Below are 20,606 nucleotides of genomic sequence, written 5' to 3'. Positions count from 1 at the left end.
TATGCTAGAGAGAAAATATTCCCAATAAGACATGGTCATTCCACAATCTTTTCTCCTCCATTTTCTCTACTGTCAGTATTTGAGGCACACACACACACACACACGCACACACACACACGTGCCTGGCATGTTTTTCAAGGCACCTGGGCTGAGACTCAAACTGCATTGTAAGCTGCATGAGATTTGACTCCCTTCTTCAGCAGGGGGCATGAATGAAATTAATTTTTTCCTTGCAAATTGTACAGATGGTTTATTGCTGCAGCCATCACCTTCAACATTGTCTAGTCCCCTCTTACAATGAATCATTAATTTGTTAACTGCTTATTTCTTTGGGGGAACTGTTCCCATAAACTCTTTGTAAAGCATCAGCGAGTTCACCATTCTTCCACCCATGGATCACCATCAATTTGATCTTAGTTTTTGCTTCAATTTTAGCAGAATTCACATTGCTCTAACAAGGGTTTTTTTCAAACTGATCTCTCATTCTTCTTAGTGCCCCCAAGTAGATCCTGTATGGACATATTACAACTAGTTGGTATGAATTTATTTTGGTACAAAAAATTTGAAATCCATGCATGTTTTTTTTCACAACAAGCATTTTCTATTAACTTTTTTTTTTTTTGAAGAGGTTTTTGCTATAGGGCACGTGAGCTTGCCAGCCAGACAGAGAGAGACAGAGAGACAGAAAGTGAGAAAGCCCCCCCTCTGGGGATGGCCACGCCGCAATCCCTTCTCCTCCATTCTCTTCTTGGGACCTTGGGCACACACGCACATGCGCTCGGTGTAAGTTTAAGCCACCGGGTCCGGGGCGCGAACCGCAGTGGACTACATGGGAGTCCAGTGACATAGTCATTACACTAACTGCTGGTCCCGCCATTTTCCATGAACTTTTTTGGAGATACTTGTGTAAAATGTCTGACAAATCATAGATACTCAATAAATCACTTTTTACTATTGTTTTACATGTTACCTTTTTAAAAAAATAAATATTTGGGAACATTATGTTTCAAATTTCCAAGAGTGTCCTCATTTCTTATTTTTTCTACGAGAGATTTTTGCTATAGGGTATGTGTGCTCACTGGAGAGACAAAGAGACAGAAAACAAAAAGTCACCCCCCCTGAGGGGATGGTCATGCCATAATCCCTTCTCCTCCATTAACCTCTTGGGGACTTGGGCACGCATTCACGCATGCACATGTGGCCGGTGTGAGTTTCAAGCCACTGGGTCTGGGACTCAAACCGCAGTTGGCCATGTGGGAGTCCAGTGACGTAACCACTATGCTATCTGTTGGCTCAATAGTCCTCATTTCTATAACTCAGGAACACTGTCACTAGAGATATTTTTCAGAGCAAATGCCCTATTTTTTTGTTTAAGAAAATAAGATTATCCTACTCAAATATCACTTAGCCAAGTGCTAAGCCTATAAAAGATACAAATAAATCCATGTTAAATAACTAAATGATTATCATACAGCATAAATTAATGAGTAAAGAATTCACAAATAGGAGCCAGCAGGTGGTGTGATGGTTAAGGAGCTGGACTCCTACATGGTCAACCACGATTTGGAGTCCCTGACCTGGCAGCTTGTATTCTCGCTATCTCACTCTCTCTTTCTGTTGAGCACATGTGTTGTATAACAAATTAAAGATAATAATAAAAAATAAAATTAAATAAATAATTCTTTAAAAAGAGAGTACACAAATGGAAAAATTTACTTTATATGGATTGGGAACAATAAGTAGAGTTGGAGTCAGCTGATGGTATAATAGTTATGTTGCTGGACTCCCACATAGTTGACCATGGTTCGAGTCCTGGACTCAGCAGCTTAAAACTCATGCTGGGCACATGTGTGTGCACACCTGAGATCCTGAGAGGAGAACAGAGAAGGGACTGCTGTGTGGCCAGCACCCCCCTGGGGTGGGGCAGTGATTTCTTGCTTTCTGTCTCTTTGGCAAGTACACAAGCCCTATAAACAAAAGTCTAAAAAAAAAAAAAAGCAAGAATAAGCAGAATTCATCAAATTACTTCTGAGTTTTATCTGTGATTAAGTTCTGAACATATAGGTCCAATTTAATTTTTGTAATTTGATTCAGTCATGAAAAAGGGGTATGATCATCTATTCTTTATTTTTGGAGAGGTTTTTGCTATAGGGCACATGCACTCGCCAGAAAGACAGAGAGACAGAGACAGAAAGTGAGAAACCACCCCCCCTGGGGGATAGCCACATTGCAATCCCTTCTCCTCCATTCTCCTGTTTGGATTTTGGGCACACACGCTCATTTGCCCAGCATGTTTCTCAAGCTTCTAGGCTGGGATTCAAACAGCCCTGTCAGTGTGTTTTGCACTGGGTGTTTTTCAAGGTACTTGGTCCAGGACTCGAGTCCTGTAGTTGGCCATGTGGGATCCAGCAGCCTTAACCACCACGTCACCTGCTGAGCCAAGAACTACACACACACACACACACACACACACGAGAGAGAGAGAGAGAGAGAGAGAGAGATCACCCTCCGGGGGATAGCCACTCCATAATTCCGTTTCCCCTATTCTCCTCTAGGGATTTTGGGGCACACATTCACATGTGCCCAGCATGTTTTTTAAGCCACCAGATCCAAAACTCAAACCATGCAATTGGCCATATGGGATCCAGTGCCTTAATCTCAATGACACGTGCTGTCTTCCAGTTTATATCTAAACATACTTTTTCTAAATGTATAGTACTTGTCAACTAACTTGATTAGAAACACTCTTGGAGATAAATTAAGCTGCTTCTCAGGTAGGATTTGAAAACTGCTGGGACAGGCCTTTTCCAAACCACTTCCCCAAATTTTCTAGTTAGCTGTTGTCATTAATATATTAGTTTGAGTTTATTTATCAGTTACCCACTGGCTAAGATTTGTAGGAAACAGAACATTGGAGCTTGGTGGGGAGGGGAAAAGAAAAGGCAATAGCTAGCAAATGAGTTTACAGTGTAAAGTAATAAGAAAAGAATCCAAGTGCCTGGAAGAATGAAAGATGCAGGCCCAGATGCAGAGGCACAGGTGGTAGGGCAATATTAGAGGAGCCAGGTTTGGATCTCAGGTGAGCCTGAACATGCTGTGTCTCCCCACAGAGAAAAAATTCACTTATTTCACTTTTTTTCAGACAATCTGGAGCATTTCTTTGGATTCCAAGTAGTATTCAAAGGAGGTAGTCAGCTTTTAAATTCTAAATGCAGTGATAATAAAAACACTAAACAGCTAAGAAATAATTACCTTGTCTTTTGTGGTGTTGAAAAGTTATATGCTGAATTTCATATTGCTGTGAGTGTGTTCTATTTACTTTACTGGTTTTTCCTTCTAGCAGTTAAAACCAGTAACCTACAGGAAAGCAGCAGTATAATCTCAACATTCTATTAGAGCCGATGATAATTAATAAGTTGGGCCAATACTGAAGTAGTAAGGTCACTTATTGTAATTTATTATTTTTTAAAGAATTTTTTTACTTAACTTTATTATTATTATTATTTTAATATTTCCAGAGCAAGAGAGAAAATAGGAAACCCTCCAGGTCTGGGATTCAAACCACAGTTGGCCATGTGGGAGTCCAGCACCCCCAACCACCACAGCACCTACTGGTCTCACTTATGTAATTTATAGTGAAGTAATAGGTTGTGGTCTTAATCTTTCTTTTTATTAAATATTATATTTTTGAATGTTTAAGTAGGTTATTAGAGAAAAACTATTTCTGTTATTCTCTATACACAGTTCTGGTAAATCAGGTGTTCAGTTCAAAGCCTGAAAATGTAACATAAGATCGAGTACTTGGGGGAGGGTACCTGTCTATATTTCTGTCTGTTTTGGATATGTGCAGGGATGCCAAAGACAGAAAAGAAAGCATATGTTCAAACAGGTCCTGTATGCACCACTGAGTCCACGAATCCTCAAAGAATAGGAGGGTTAAAAAATCATTTCCCCCTTTTTTTGTTTTCATATGTCACAGAAGGTAGCTTTCAAAAAGCTACTACCACTGGTACATTAATAGGGATGAAATTACTTCGTGCCTTCCAAACATCATTTCATGTCTGAATCTTCAATATCCTGCTGACAACTTGAAGGAAGGAAGGTAAACTTTATCTAATACAATGTAGCAGAAAACTAGAGTAGAAGAAAAAGTGTTTTGTACAGTAATTATTTACTTATTCCTTTTTTTTTCTTCTTTTTTTTTTTTTTTTGGAGAGGTTTTCGCTATAGGGAACATGCGCTTGCTAAAAAGACAAGAGAGACAGAAAGCGAGAAATCACACCCCCCTGGGGGGGGGGCGGGATGGCCACGCCGCAATCCCTTCTCCATTCTCCTCTCAGGATCGTGGGCACACATGCACGCATACAGCATGAGTTTAAACGACCAGGTCCAGGACTCAAACCGTGGTCTGCCACATGGGAATCCAGCAACATAGCCAATTATGCTAACTGCTGGTCCCTTCACTTATTCCTTGATGTCAGGTAGGCTTGATTTAGAATAATCCCATCTTTGGTACTTAATAGTTACAATTTTAAAAGTGTATAAATTAGTTAACAACTCTGTGTCTATTTCCTGATCTGTAAGTGGAGTTAACACTAAAGCCTACCTCAAAAGATTGTTGTGAGGATCGAATGAAAAATAGGGGCCTGGTGTGCAGTAAAATTGAAGTACCTAGCTAATTTTCTTTTTTTTTTGAGAGGTTTTTGCAATAGGGCATGTGCACTCACCAGACAGACAGAGAGAGACAGAGAGACAGAAAGCGAGAAATTACTCCCTGGTGGGATGGCCATGCAGCAATCCCTTCTCCTCCATTCTCCTCTCAGGATCTTGGGCGCACATGCACACATGCCCAGCATGAGTTTAAGCCACTGGGCCTGGGACTCAAACCGCGGTCAATTACATGAGAGTCCAGAGATGTAGCCATTACGCCATCTGCTGGTCCCCCTAGCTAATTCTTAAGTATTTCTTCTGAGAAAGAAACTAGTACCCTAACACGTTCTTCACACCATGATCCATCCCAGTCCCAGCCAGCCAGGGTCATGAGTATGCTTGGCATATTCAGGGAAGTCCTGGGACTTGCACCCCGGACCTTTCCCAAGGGGGTCCAATTGTGTTACCACAGCATCCACATCAGGACCCCATATTGTCATTATCAACTCTCCCTATCATTGTTCTGAAGTTGTAAAAGGCAGATTATAAAATACATTATGAGGGAATTGGTAAATATTTAAGCAAAATTTGGCTTTAGTACTCTTGGTCTGCTGAAAACCTGAGAATTACATTATAATACCGCAATTTTATTTATTATTATTATTTTTCCAGAGGCTGTGTATGCTCACCAGAGATGTAGAAAAAGAGAGAGGAAGGGAAAAGGAGAAAGCACCCCCTAATGGGGCATGGTTATGCTGCAATCCCTTCTTCATTTCTCCAGCCTGTCAGGATTTGGGACACACATGCAAACCTACCCTCTGCGTTTTTCAAGCCACAGGGACCAGGATTCTAACCACATAGTCAATCATGTGGGTTCCAACTCCTTAAATATTAAGCCATGGAACCATCTTGAACAAAATTTTTAAATTTCTAACTTGATATAAATGGTTTATCTTCTACCTGTAGACTCTCTTTAAGAGTTTGTAGAGAAAAAAACACTTAAAAAATAAACCGTGAGGAACATGATATGATTTTAGTAGCTGAATAAAAAGAGAATTGGGCTACTTGATTACTATACTACTTCATTTTCTTTTCTTTTGGAGAGGTTTTTGCTATAGGACACGTGCGCTTGCCAGAAAGACAGAGAGAAACAGAGAGACAGAAAGTAATAAATCATCCCTTAGAGGGTATGGCCATGCCGCAATCCCTTCTCCATTCTTCTCTCGGGATCTTGGGCACGCGCGCACATGTGCCTGGTGTTGAGTTTAAGCTACTGGGTCCAGGACTGAAACTATTGTCGACTACATGGGAGTCTAGCGACATAACCGTTACGCCAACTGCTGGTTCCACTATCCTACTTCATTTTCTATGCAATAAAAAATACTTTCTTTTTTTGTGGAGGTTTTTGCTATAGGGTGCATGTGCTCGCCAGAAAAACAGAGACAGAGAGAAGGCAAGAAACCACCCCTGGGGGGATGGCTACTTTGCAATCCCTTCACTTCCATTCTCTTCTTGGTATCTTGGGCATGCAGACACATGCACCTGGTGTGAGTTTAAGCTACTGGGTCCAGGACTCGAACCACGGTCGACTACATGGGAGTCCAGCGGCATAGCCATTATGCCATCTGCTGGTCCCACATCAAAAAATACTTTCAAGCTGGGGAACCAGCAGTTAGCGTAATGGCTATGTCGCTGGACTCCCATGTAGTCGACCGCGGTTCGCGTCCTGGACCCAGGGGCTTTGAACTCAACGCCGGGTGCGTGTGTGTGCGTGCCCAAGATCCCGAGAGAAGAGTGGAGGAGAAGGGATTGTGGCGTGACCATCCCCCCTGGGGGTGATTTCTCGCTTTCTGTCTCTATGTCTCTCTCTGTCTTTCTGGTGAGCACACGCGCCCTATAGCAAAAACCTCTCCAAAAACAAAACAAAACAAAACAAAACAAAACAAAACAAAATACTTTCAAGCTGGAAAAATCAAAATCAAAATCAAAATACTATTTGGGAACTGTTTTCCAGGTTCTCAATAATGTTGATAAAACATAACATTCACATTCCTGGGACAAATCTGCAAATCTGTAATACAAGTATTAAGACTTTGGAACTTTAAGACCTGTTTTCACATGCAATGTCATCTGCCCTATCCAATCTATTTCATTCATGCTAGGATATACATTGGTCAGGGATATATTTCCACCTCAAATTAGAGAAGTATATCTTTCGTAATTGGGTCAACCAGTGGCATGGTGGTTAAGGTGGCATGGTGGTTAAGGTGGCTGTATCCCACATGGCTCACTGTGTGGTTTGAGTACTGGATTCAGAAGCTTGAAAAACACACTAGGTACATATGCATGTGAACCCAAAATCCGGAGAGAACAGAGGAAAAGGGATTGTGTGACTTTCCCCCACAAAAGAGGGCTTTCTCACTTTCTCTCTCTGTGTCTTTGGTAACTCCAGGACTCTGAAGAATTGTACTTAGTTACTGAAAGAATTTGCCCATTGATTTCCGAATCAATATTAGTAATCTGAGAAATAATGTAAAAAGGGAGAGTTTTCTGGAAAACTATAGACTAACAACTGTACACATTTTCAGTAGCAATAATATGAGGAGCCCAAAAAGTATACATAGGCCCAACATAAGACAGAGGCATGAGAAATAAAATACTGAAGAATTTTAATTATTCTTGGGAACCAGCAGTTGCGTAATGGCTATGTCGCTGGACTCCCACGTAGTCGACCACGGCTCGCATCCCGGACCCGGTGGCTTAAAACTCATGCCGGCCAGGCGCATGCGCGTGCGTGCCCAAGATCCCGAGAGGAGAATGGAGGAGAAGGGATTGCGGCGTGATCATCCCCCCTGGGGGGTGATTTCTCGCTTTCTGTCTCTATGTCTCTCTCTGTCTGTCTGGCGAGCACACATGGCCTATAGCAAAAACCTCCCCTCCCCCCAAAAAATTTAATTACTCTTATTCTATTCTATTCCTATAGCTTAGTCTCACTCAGACATTAGAGGAAAGAAAGTGGGCCATGTAACACAGTTTCACTAAATTGAGAAACTACCAGTCCATCTTCAGAATTGTGGGCTGTTCCAGGGGTACAGAGGATTAGAATAGATCTAAGGAACTCAATTCAAGAGAGCAGGAGTGGGGGTTCCTTACAACCAAAAGGACAGAGACAATATAGGTTATTCTAGGAGTTCTGGTCAGTTTAGAAAATGTGTGCTACTAGGGGATTTCATTTAGCACATGGACAAAGAGTAACTGGACCAAACTGGTTTGCTTGGGGTCAATAGAATTTCCTTTCCTTGGAATTTCTGGAATTTAAGGACAATCCCAGTAATACAGTAGAGTGACAGATTAGATGCCCTAAACCTCACAGATCAAGGACTATAGGTTAAGTTATTAAATGTGCCAACAGTATAAATTTGTGGTTTTGTGCTGAGATTTCTGGGATTATCAGATTTAAATATGAACTTGTTTTTTTTTAATCTTAAGCATTTTATACTTTTTTGCTGGTAAACATTTACATTGAGGAAATTAAGGCTCAGATAAAGTAAATAGCTTGTAAAAAGTTACACAGACTTGTTACTTGAACACAGACTTGTGGAACCAGTGTCTATATGTATATATATTTTTTAGTAATTATTTATTCAATTTTATTTAGTAGTAGTAGTAGTATTCCATTTTACCAGAGAGAGAGGGAGAGTGATAGTGAAAAAGCAAGCCGCCAGGTACGGGAGTTGAACCATGGTAGACAGCCATGTGGGAGTCCAGTGCCATTAACCACCATGCCACCTGCCTGGCCCCCAGTGTCTATATTCTTAATTACCATATTATGCTACTCATGCTACTGTGATCAGTCTGTCAAATATGGACTTTTAAATTAAATTTTACATAGTCCTAAGACCATAAAAAAGTTATGTTTCATTCTAAAATAATTTGTGGATTCAGGGCCTGCCTATGTGCACATCCACACACAATTAGTAAACAAATAATTTTGTATATTTTCAGGAAAAGATATATGATAGCATAAAAAATAATGCAGATGACAAATTTTTCTTTTTATAAATACCAAAAGAAGAATGAGAGTGAAGATGTATGGCTAAGGGATCGGCAGGTGGCTTGGTGGTTGAGGGTCCTGGATTCCCACATTGCAGACTGCCGTTCAAGTTCCAGACCTGGTGGCTTGAAAATCACACTGGGCACATGTGTGGATGCACACGCATGCCCAAGATTCTAAGAGGAGAATGGAGGAGAAGGGATTGTGGTGTGGCCATCCACTCTGGGGGGGGGATTTCTCACTGTGCTGGACTCCCACTTGGCTGACTATGGTTCGGCCCTGGCAGCTTGTTCTCTCTCTCTTTCTCTCTCCCTCTCTGGCCAAATTGAAATAAATAAATGAATGAGTAAATAAAGTTAAAAAAAATGATGCATGGCTAAAATAGATTAAAAGGTAGAAAACAGAGGCATTAAGGGGCTGGTAGGTGGCATGGTGGTTAAGGGCACTAGACTCCCACATGGCTAACTACAGTTCAAGTCCCAGACCTAGTGGGTTGCTTTCTTGCTTTCTCTCTCTTTCTCTGTCCCTCTCTGGTCAAATTGCAATAAATTAATAAAGTCAAATAAAATAATTATTTAAAAAAAAAGAAAGCAGAGGCATTGAAGCTATTTCTAGACATTTTGAGAAATGTATAAATATTTATAAACCGATTTTCATGAATAACTTCAGCATCCAAAGAGATAATCCATCCACACATTGGCCTCTAAACCTCTTGAGATCATCTCAGTGACTCTTGTGTTCATATCTTGTATCATGTCATCATTTGGAAATGCTTCATTCCTAAAGTAAAAGGTTTTGAGACTAATCTATGACCACATTCTCCAGTCTTTTTCATCTCTTCCACCAGAGAAAAATATCCCCACCACTTCTCATCTCTAGCTCACATCTCTCTCAGTGTGCTTCCTTCCTTCTTCATGGTCCATAACTTCAACCTCGCTTTTGAGAATATAGCTAAACCCCTGACTTTAATGTTCCTCCCTTCCCTCTCACTTACCTGGAAAAATCACAACTCTAGTTGAGTTCATCTGTTTCTTTCACCTGAATTGTTGAGTATTGCTAGAGAAACATGACTGTGGAAATTTACTCCACTGTACATTTCTTGGTTACCAATATTCTACTGGGGCAGGGCCCTCAGTGTTGCCCAACAGGCTTACTATTTCCCTATTTCTCTCACACTTCCACAGTAGCTGCCTTAAACATTTTCTGTTCTTCTCCCACTTCAGACCTTTCTACCAACACTTAACTTTCTTTCCAGCAGCTGATCTGAACATTTATTACTTAAAGAAAACAAAAACCCTCAGACAAGAATTTTAACTTCCTCAAATTCAGCCATTTCAATAAACATAATTTCACTTCCCCAGTCAGCATCTTTCCTATTTACTAGTTATCTTTGTTCAAGAACCATTCTACCCATTTTGGGAACCAGCAGTTAGCATAATGGTTATGTCGCTGGACTCCCACCACGGTTCGTGTCCCAGACCCAGTGGCTTAAAACTCACATCAGGCGCGTGTGTGTGTGTGCCCAAAGTCCCGAGAGGAGAATGGAGGAGAAGGGATTGCGGCGTGACCATCCCCCCTGGGGGGTGATTTCTTGCTTTCTGTCTCTATGTCTCTCTCTGTCTGTCTGATGAGCGCACGTGCCCTATAGCAAAAAAAACCTCTCCAAAAAAAAAAAAGAACCCATTCTACCCATTTTCACTCCCTTAATTATTCAATTATTATCATTTCCATCCTCAATATATTCAACTACTTCTCAACTAGATCTTCCATTAGCATTTTAACTTATTCAAGTGTTTCCCATCTTTAAAAAAAAATAAAAAATATTCTTTGGCCTTTCATCTCTTATTACTATTGCCCTCTTTTTTCTCTTCTGATCTAACTTTCTTGAAAAGCTTGTATATAATCACTATCTACACATTTTTACTTCCCACTCATTATTTGTTCTACTGCAGTCTGTCTTTGCTCACTAATATGTCCCTAAAACTACTCTTGGGTAAGTTGCCAATAATGTCCTAGTCTCAAAAAACCTAATAAACACTTTTTAATTTTTTTAGATATAATTTAATTACTGTAAAATTAATATTTTAAAGTGTACAATTCAGTGCTTTTCTTAGCATATTCATAAACATATGTAACTATCACCACTAATTCCAGAACATTCTTATCACCCCTGAATCCATTAGCAGCCATTCATTCCCAACACCTCCTCTTTCTAGTCGCTCACAACCAGTAATCTATTTTCACCTTAATAGATTTTCCTGTTCTGGACAGTTATTATAAATATAATCATATAATATGTGATCTTTTATAATTAACTTCTTTCATTTAATATTATGGTTTCAAGTTTCGTATATGTTGTGGGATGTGTCACCACTTCATTCCTTTGATTGCTGGATAATATTCTGTCAAATAGAGATATCACAGAATACATATGCCATTCTGCTTATCCTTCGTCAACCAATGGATATTTGAATTGCTTATACTTTTTGGCTATTACGAATAATGTTGCTATATACATTCATGTGCAAGTTTTTGTGTGAACATGTTTCCAGTACTCTTAGATATATCCTTATCAGTTGAATTACTAGGTCATTTAATAAACTCTGTTTAACTTTTTAAGGAACTGATGAACCGTTTTCCAAAATAACTGTATCATTTTACTTTCTTATCATTAATATATGTGGGATCCACTTTCACTATTATTATCTGAGTTTTTGATTCTAGTCATCCTAATAAGTATGAAATAGTATCTCATTGTGGTTTTGATTTGTATTTTCCTGATGACTTACGGTGTTGAATATCTCTTTATGTGCTTATTAGACATCAGCATGTTTTCTTTGGAGAAATGTCTACTCAAATCCTTTGCATATTTAAAAATGGGATGTATTGAGTTTTAAGATTTCTTTATGTAATCTGGATACTAAACCCTTATCAGATATATGGTTTGCAAATATTTTCTCCTATTTTGTGAATTGCTTTTTCACTTTCTTGATAGTATCATTTAATGTACAAAAGCTTTTGACTAAGTCTGTCTTACCTATTTTCCCTATGGTTGCTTATGCTTAGGCATCATGTCTTAGAAACCATTGCTTAACCCAGAGTCATAATAATGTTTTTATTTCACCTGTTTTATATGCTAAGACTCTTGCAATTTTAGTTCCTTACATTTAAGTCTTTGATCCACTTGAGTAAATTTATTTATTTATTTATTTTGGCGAGGTTTTTGCTATAGGGCGCGTGTGCTCACCAGAAAGACAGAGAGAGACAGAGAGACAGAAAGCAAGAAATCACCTCCCAGGGGGGATGGCCACATCACAATCCCTTCTCCTCTCTCCTCTCGGGATCGTGGGCATGCACGCACACGCACTGGCGTGAGTTTAAGCCACCAGGTCCGGGACTTGAACCACAGTTGGCTACATGGGAGTTCAGCGACATAGCCATTACACTAACTGCTGGACCCCACTTGAGTCAAATTTTACATACAGTGGAAGGCAGTGGTGCAAATTCATTATCTTGCATGTGGATTTCCAGTTATCCCAGCACCATTTGTTGAAATGACTATTTTTTAAAAAATAATTCTTTATTTTGGGACTAGCAGTTGGCGTAATGGCTACATTGCTGGACTCCCATGTAGTTGACCGTGGTTCGAGTCCCGGACCTGGTGGCTTAAACTCATGCTGGGTGTATGGAAGAGAAGGGATTGTGGCGTGGCCATCCCCCTGGGGGGTGATTTCTCGCTTTCTGTCTCTCTGTCTCTCTCTGTGTTCCTGGTGAGCACATGCACCCTATAGCAAAAACCTCTCCCCCCCAAAAATTATTTATTTAATTTTATTTATTCATTAATTTATTTTAATTTGGCCAGAAAGTGGCAGAGAGAGAGAGAGAGAGAGGCAAAGTTAGAAAGCAAGCCACCAGGTCTGGGACTTGAACTGTGGTAGGCCATGTGGGAGTGGCCAGAGCCTTAACCACCACACCACCTGCTGGTCCCAGAAATGACTATTCCTTCCCTTACTGAATTGTCTTGGGATTCTGATTTAAGATCAATCCACCATTCATGTATAGAACCAGTGGACATTTTTCATACTTACCTTACTTGACCTCTCATCAGCGTTTGACTCTGTTTATCACTCCCTTCTTCTGGAATATTCTTTTCCTGTATGTCTTGGGAATTTTCTTGCTGTAAAAATAATACAATGAATAACCATAGGCAAATAGTTGTTATCAGTATACTTTACCAGAATAAGCATTGGAATAGGAAATATGAAAGGGAAGTAATTTTCTGTGAACAGTTTGGTCATGTACTTGACCCACCTTTTTGGGGAAAGGAGATTGTGGGTCTTTTTATACATTATTCTTTAATAGGAACTCCTTAATAATAGAAAATTTGGGACTGTACTTCAAAACAGATCACAAAGCTATAATAATCAAGACAGCATGGTATCGACATTCCACATCTAAGTCAGATTATTTAGTACTTATATTTCTGTGCATGGCTTAGTCTACTTAGCTAGATTGAATCTTTATATAATGAATACACAGATCAAAACACAATTATTTCTCAATTAAAAATAAATTAATTAAAAAAAGAAATCCATATTTGACAACATGTATGAACCCTAAGCACATTATGCTAAATGAAATAAGTGAGTTGGAAATGGCAAATACTGACTGCATAATTCCAGTTAAGCCTACATAGAACATACAGAAGCAAAGTCTAATGTTGGTTGCCAGGGACCAGGAAAAAGGTTATTGGAACATGTACCCATCATGTTCCTCAAACTGCTGGGTCTGGAACTCAAACTAGGCAGTCAGCCATGAGGGATCCAGTCACCTTAATCACCATGCCACCAGCTGAGTTTTTTTTTTTAATTTCATTTTATTATTATTGTTGTTATTATTTCATTCACTAGAGAGCAAGAGAGGGAAAGTGAGAAAACAAGCTGCCAGGTCTGGGACTTGAACCTCAGTTAGCATGTGGGAGTCTATTACTTTAACCACCACACCACCTGCTGGCCCTGTTTAGCTATGTTTTTATTTATTTATTTTTTAAGAGAGATTTTTGCTGTAGGGCATGTGTGCATATCAGAGAATCAGAAAGCAAGAAATTATCCCCCAGGGGGAATGGCTGTGCCGCAATCACTTCTCCTCCATTCTTCTCTTGGGATCTTGGGCAAGCTTGCACACATGCCCAGCATGAGTTTTAAGCTGCTGGGTCTGGGGCTTGACTTGCAGTCCACTACATAGGGGTCCAACAATGTAACCATTATACCATCTACTGGTCTGGAGCTGCTTTATTTTTATTTATTTTTTATTTTTTGAGAGGTTTTTCACTATAGGGCACGTGTGTTCGCCAGAAAGACAGAGAGAGATAGAGATAGAAAGTGCAAAATCAACCCCCGGGGGGATGACCACGCCACAATCCCTTCTACTCCATTCTCCTCTCGGGATCTTGGGCACGCATGCACATGCGCCTGGCCTGAGTTTAAGCTACCGGGTCTGGGGCTCAAACCACAGTCGAAAACATGGGAGTCAAGTGACATAGCCATTATGCTAATTGCTGGTCCCCTGAGCTGTGTTTTTAAAAAGCTGAATATTGGACCGGCCAGGTGCCATGGTGGTTAAACTGGCTGCATCTTACATGGTCAACTGCATGGTTCAAGTCTTGGACTCAGTGGCCTAGAAAACATGCTAAGCATGTGTATGTGTGCGTGTGCATGTGTGTATACGCGTGCACTCAAAATCCCAAGGGGAGAATGTTAGAGAATGGACTACTGCATGGCCATCCCCTTGAAGGGTGATTTCTCTCTCTTTCTCTGGAGAGTGCACATACCCTATAGCAAAAACTAAAAATAAATTTTAAGTTGAATATTAATACATGAAAATTATAGCCCAATAAAGCTGCTTCATAAAATATTTAGCATACTCTAACCCAGGATTTCTACATGAAGGGCAAATAAAAAAACATGTTCATAAAAAAGATATGCACATAGGGACCAGCAGTTGGCGTAATGGCTATGTCTCTGGACTCCCATGTAGTTGACTGTGGTTGGAGTCCCAGACCCGGTGGCTTAAACTCATGCCAGGCACATGTGGGTGCGTGTCCATGATCCTGAGAAGAGAATGGAGGAAAAGGGACTATGGCGTGGTCATCCCCCCTAGGGGGTGATTTCTCACTTTCTGTCTCTCTGTCTCTCTCTGTCTTTCTGGTGAACGCACGCGCCCTATAGCTAAAACCTCTCCAAAAAAAAAAAAAAAGATATGCACATTAATAGCCATGATACCTTTACCCTTAATAGCCATCTTTGAAGCAATCTAAATAGCCATAAATGCATTGTGATACTTGTGGGTTTTTTATTCACAAAGAAACATGAATGTACATCAAAAGGACTACATTGGTCAAAAGAGGCAGACATTAAAGTGTGCACTTGTTTAATTCTATGATGTTCAAGAAATGGTGAAACCAATTTATATGAGCAGAAATCAAAGCAGGATGCATATGTTTATGGTGGGTGGGTATTGATTAAAAAGTTACAAAAGGGGACCAGCAGATGCTGTAATGGTTACATCGCTGGACTCCCACTTAATCGATTGCAGTTCAAGTCCCCGACCTGACAACTTAAAACTCATGTCAGGTGTGTGTGTGCATCCCCAAGAACTCAAGAAGAGAAGGTAGAAGGGATTGCAGTGTGGCCATCCTCCCTGGAAGGGGGGGGTGGTGGTGATTTCTCGCTTTCTGTCTCTCTGACGAGTACATGCATCCTATAGCAAAAATCTCTCGTAAAAAAACCTTACATGGGATATTTCATATTCTAATGGACATGATTCATGTATTGATGGGGTATTGGATACTGTCTATGGGTACAAAGTTTTAAAAATTTCTCAAGTCATACATGACTGGCACATTTCACAGTATTTTTATTTTACATTGATATAGAAGCAACAGGACATATGTAAATAAAAATGATCCTTAGATGGTAATGGAAATAAGCATATTAATTCTCCACGTTTTCCCCCACTGCGAACCATAAACTGACCAGTCCAGAATGACAGTTATTAGATGGCTTCTAGATAGAATGTTGCAATGTCCCCTGAGGGTTGTTGTGGCTGTGGGATCCCTGCTTCCTGGGCAGGGCCCTTTAGTGGCTGCAGTACCATGGAGGGGCTGAAGTCTGTGAAATTTGGCTTTGGGCTGACATTTTAGAAGCTGGATAAAGTGGTGAAGAGTTAGTGCCCAATAACCTGAGCCTGAATTCAGGGCTCACTTTCTATGATCTTCAGAGGGGTTGACTGGAGTAGCCACATCTCATCTGTTTACTGGTGGGCCTCTTGTTTTTATTCAGATTTGTTCAGTCTGTTAGAAGTTGTCTTTATGGGGGCAGCAAATGGCATGGAGGTTAATGCAGCTGGATCCTAAGTTACCAGCTGTGCAGTTTGAGTCCTGGACCCAGTGGCTTGAAAAAAAAAAAAAAAAAAGCCACGTGTGTGTATGCCTGAAGTCCTGAGAGGATAATGGAGAAGGGATTGTGGAATGGCCATCCCTGTCTGTCTCTCTCTGGTAAATGCACATGCCCTATAACAACAGCTTATAAAAGTTGACTATGTCAGAAGAGAAAAACACTTTCAGAAACATGGGCTGCATGTATTGAGAAGAAATGTCGACTTATTGACACGCTTAATGCTGCTAAAAAGGAGCTTGTAGGGGGACCAGCAGATGGCGTGATGGCTATGTGGCTGGACTCCCACATAGTCAACCTTATTTCAAGTCCTGGACCTTGTGACTTAAACTTACTCCAGGTGCATGTGCCCAAAATCCTAAGGAGGAAAAGAGACTGCAGCATGGCCAATGGCCATTCCCCGTGCAGGGTGATTTCTTGCTTTCTGTCTCTGTCTTTCTGGCAAGCAGAATGCATGCACGCTATAGCAAACATCTCTCTCTCTTAAAAAAAAAAAAAAAAAAAAAAGGAGCATGTAGGGTTTGAGTTATCTTTATACAGTGCCAGGCAAGAGAAAAGAGTCTTTAAGTATCTCCAACCTTACTGAAGCTGACCAAAAAGTGAAGAGATCAATTTGATGCTCAGGGAATAATTAAGTTACCTGGGCCAAGAACTGAAGAAAGAGAGATCCAAATGCTTTAAACAAGAAGAGATGGTGGAGATGCTAAAATTGAGTCCATAGGAGACTTGAAAATCACCACATCATAAGGAGTTTTTGCAAACCAGCCAAGAGGCCAAAGACTCAGCCTTGATGTTTTTTATTTCCTAGAAATAAATCTGGGTTTTATATCAACGCGGTTCCCCTCCTCCTCTGCTCAGGCCTCCTAAACTGTTAGACTGGTTTATCCACCTTGACTCTACCTGAGAGTCATTAAGGCAATGGAATCGTGGGAGCCCCTTCCCCATGGACTATAATTTCCCAACCATTACCTTCTGGAAATAATAGTGAGCCTCTTCATGATTGATTCTGCCAAGTTGAAAGAATATCAGACTTACTGAAACGTACCAAGAAAAGGTGGCATAGTGGTTAAGGTATGGACTCCCATATGGTTGACCAAGGTTTGAGTCCCAGACTCAGTGACTTGAAACTCACACTTGGGTGTATGTGTGCGTGTGCCCAAAATCCCGAGAGGAGACTGGAGGACAAACAATTGTGGAATGGCCATTCCCCCCTGGGCACGGTTTCTCATTTTCTCTCTTCCTCTCTCTTTCTCTGGTGAGCACACACGCCCTATAGCAAAAAACTCTCTACAAAAAAAAAAAAGAAAGAAAGAAAGAGAGAAAGAAAGAAAAAGAGAAATGTTGGACTTTCATTCTCTTCACAGAAAGTTGAGTTATTGCTCATTAGCATAAAGAAAAACGGTGTGTTGGGGACCAGCAGTTAGCGTAATGGCTATGTTGCTGGACTCCCACGTAGTCGACCGCAGTTTGCGTCCTGGACCCGGTGGCTTAAAACTCACACCAGGCGTGTGTGCGTGCGTGCCCAAGAAACCGAGAGGAGTACAGAGGAGAAGGAATTGGGGCATGGCCATCCCCCCTGGGGGGGTGATTTCTCGCTTTCTATCTCTGTGTCTCTCTGTCTGGCGAGCACATGCGCCCTATAGCAAAAACCTCTCAAAAAAAAAAAAAAAGAAAGAAAAGAAAAATGGTATGTTTAAGAGACTAATCTTTTACTTAAACTGAAACATTTTTCGAGGTAATATTTTATAAATAAATTAATTTTATAAGTAAATGTTTTATATTTTGTGGTCTTTATAAATATATGCTATAATTAGAAAATATAAACACTTAGTGATTCTTTTAGAAGTTACCAGTCATATTCTTCTTTTTTTTTTTAAATGGTTTTGCCATAGGGCATATGTGCTTGCTAGAGAGAAACAAAGACAGTGAGATGGAAAGTGAGAAATCACTCCCCAGGGGGATGACCACACCACAATCCCTTTTCCTCCATTCTCCTCTGGCACACTCACCCAGTGAGAGTTTCAAGCCGCTGGGTCCAGGACTTGAACTGCCATTGGCCATGTGGGAGTCTAGTGACATAAACATTATGCCATCTGCTGGTCTCATAGTCACTTTTTTCATATTCTAAATTTCCTTGTTTAAAAATGTATTTCTTGGGACCAGCAGTTGGAATAATGGCTATGTCGCTGGACTTCCATGTAGTCGACTGCGGTTTGAGTCTCGGACCCGGTGGCTTAAACTCACGCCGGGTGCATGTGCATGTGTGCCCAAAAATCCCAAGAGGAGAATGGAGGAAAAGGGATTGTGGTGTGGTCATCCCCCTGGGGAGTGATTTCTCACTTTCTGTCTCACTTTGTCTTTCTGGTGAGCTCACATGCCCTATAGTAAAAAAACCTCTCCCCCCCAAAAAATATTTCTTTTATGAGAGTGAAACAGAGAGAGAGAGAAGCACAAGCATCTTCCAAAAGGTCTTAAGTTCCTGCAGCCCTTCCAGCCCACCAGGGTCATGAGTGCATATACCTGGCATGTACATATTGTTCAAGGAACAGAACCAGTGATCTTTCATGTGAATTCAGCATTATTTCAGCAGGGCATTACCACTGTGTCACTGAGCTAGCCCTGAATTTTAATTTCTAAGATAAAACTGTTTGCTATTTCTGCTTGGTTATTATTTGTATAATCATCATATGTAATAATTATATCTGTAGAGCAATTCAATGTAAAGTCTGAACAGGAAAAAAAAATGAAGAAGAAGAGAAAGAGTCTTGTAGCATTCTCCTAAAGCCTTGTGGTCTCTGGACCAATCCCACCAACATTACTTGGGAACTTATTATAAATTGTGAATTTCAGGACCCAAATTAGACTTACTAATTCAAAACTTGCATTTTAACAAGATCCCTCAAGTAATTTGTATGCATGTCAGTTTGAGAGGAGTTTACAATAGAGAACTTCCCTCTAAAATAGCAATCCACAACCTTCATTGCACATTAAATTCACTTGGGGTAGCTTTTAAAAAAATACTGAGGACTGGGCTTGCACCCCCTAGAGATTAACTTAATTGGCCTGGGATTTTAACTCTTGGCACTGATATTTTTAAAAACACCCAATTGCAGCCAAGATTGAGAAACAGGGCTCTAGAATTACAGCCTGCCATTGTTAGGGTCTAGTTACTTAAAAACCAAGAAGGATGTTTTTATCATCTGATGAGGTGTCATTACGAAACAATGGTGAGGCCAGCTGCAGTGGCACTGTGGTAGCACAATGTACTACAGCGCTGGAAGACATATGGAAAATTGGGACTCGGTTCCTAAGTCCACCTGTACTTGTTGGGCACTTGTGCATGTGCCAGTGATTTTGATTGGCTGGGAAAGGCTAAGGGGTAGCATGAGACTCTGTTAAGTGTTTGTCTTTCTCTCTCTCACTCTCGCCCAAGAAAGAAAGTTTAATAAAAAGAGGAGGAGAAGGAGGGAAATAAGGAAGGAAGGAAAGAGAGAGGGAAAGAAGGTAGAGAGGAAAGGGGACGAAAGGGGAGGAAGGAAGGAAAGAATAAAAACATTACATAAAAGATATTTGAAAGCATTATTCATCCAATTTGCATCCCCAGAACTTTTCAGTTGTTCACCTGCCTGGCTTGGCTTTTTGCCTCATCATTTCTTTGACTTCCTTGATAAACAGCTCTTGCTTCCTTATGACTTAATCACGTCATCTTCATCTTTCTGTTCTGACACTCAATAAAGGTTTCTGACTAACATATTCATCCACTTCCTGTCAAAAGCCAGGGTTTTGTTGTTTTTCATGATTGAATAGTATTCTGTAGAGTATATGTGCCACAGTTTTTCTATCTATTCATCGGTTCATGGGCATTTGGGTTGGTTCCATGACTTAGCAATTGTGAATAGTGCCACAATAAACATTGATGTGCAAGCACTTTTCTGATTAAGTATTCTTCTGTCCTTTGGGTAGATACCAAGGAGTGGGATTGCTGGATCATATGGTAGTTATATTTGTAGATTTTTGATGAATCTCCAAATTGTTCTCCATAGTGGCTGGACCAATTTACATCCCCACCAGCAGTGTAAGAGTGTTCCCCTTTTCACCACACCCCTGCTACTGCTGAGTGAAACAAACCAGGCTATGAAGGAGAGACATTGTATGTCCCCACTTAATATATACTGAGTGTCTGTACTCTGTGACTGAAACTGATTGACTAAAGGATATAGAAACACAGTATATGGATGTAAATACCAGATATAGTGTGTGTAAAAGAGTAGGGTTTGAGGAAGGACATTTAGAAGAAAAATAGGGAGGCAAAGCATTAATGCGACAAAGAAATGTGGTATTATCTGTTGAAGATATTTTATAGTTTTATCAACTGGACTGGGAAGAAATGTTCACCTGTTGAAATATTCATTTTGTAAGCTAAATAATGTGATTGAATATATAAAATA

The 20,606-nt window shown here is 40.4% G+C and overlaps 1 pseudogene; it reads right to left on the bottom strand.

The window, feature by feature from the left end:
• The window catches only part of LOC102488116 (acidic leucine-rich nuclear phosphoprotein 32 family member A-like), a 30,476-nt pseudogene that overhangs the window by 5,357 nt on the left and 4,513 nt on the right, over positions 1-20,606 (bottom strand).

The sequence above is a fragment of the Tupaia chinensis genome, unplaced genomic scaffold (genome assembly GCF_000334495.1).
Source record: "Tupaia chinensis unplaced genomic scaffold, TupChi_1.0 Scaffold000350_1, whole genome shotgun sequence".
NCBI classification, from domain to species: domain Eukaryota; kingdom Metazoa; phylum Chordata; class Mammalia; order Scandentia; family Tupaiidae; genus Tupaia; species Tupaia belangeri.
Note: the sequence above shows the minus strand (reverse complement) of the source record. Positions and strands in the feature narration are given on the sequence as shown.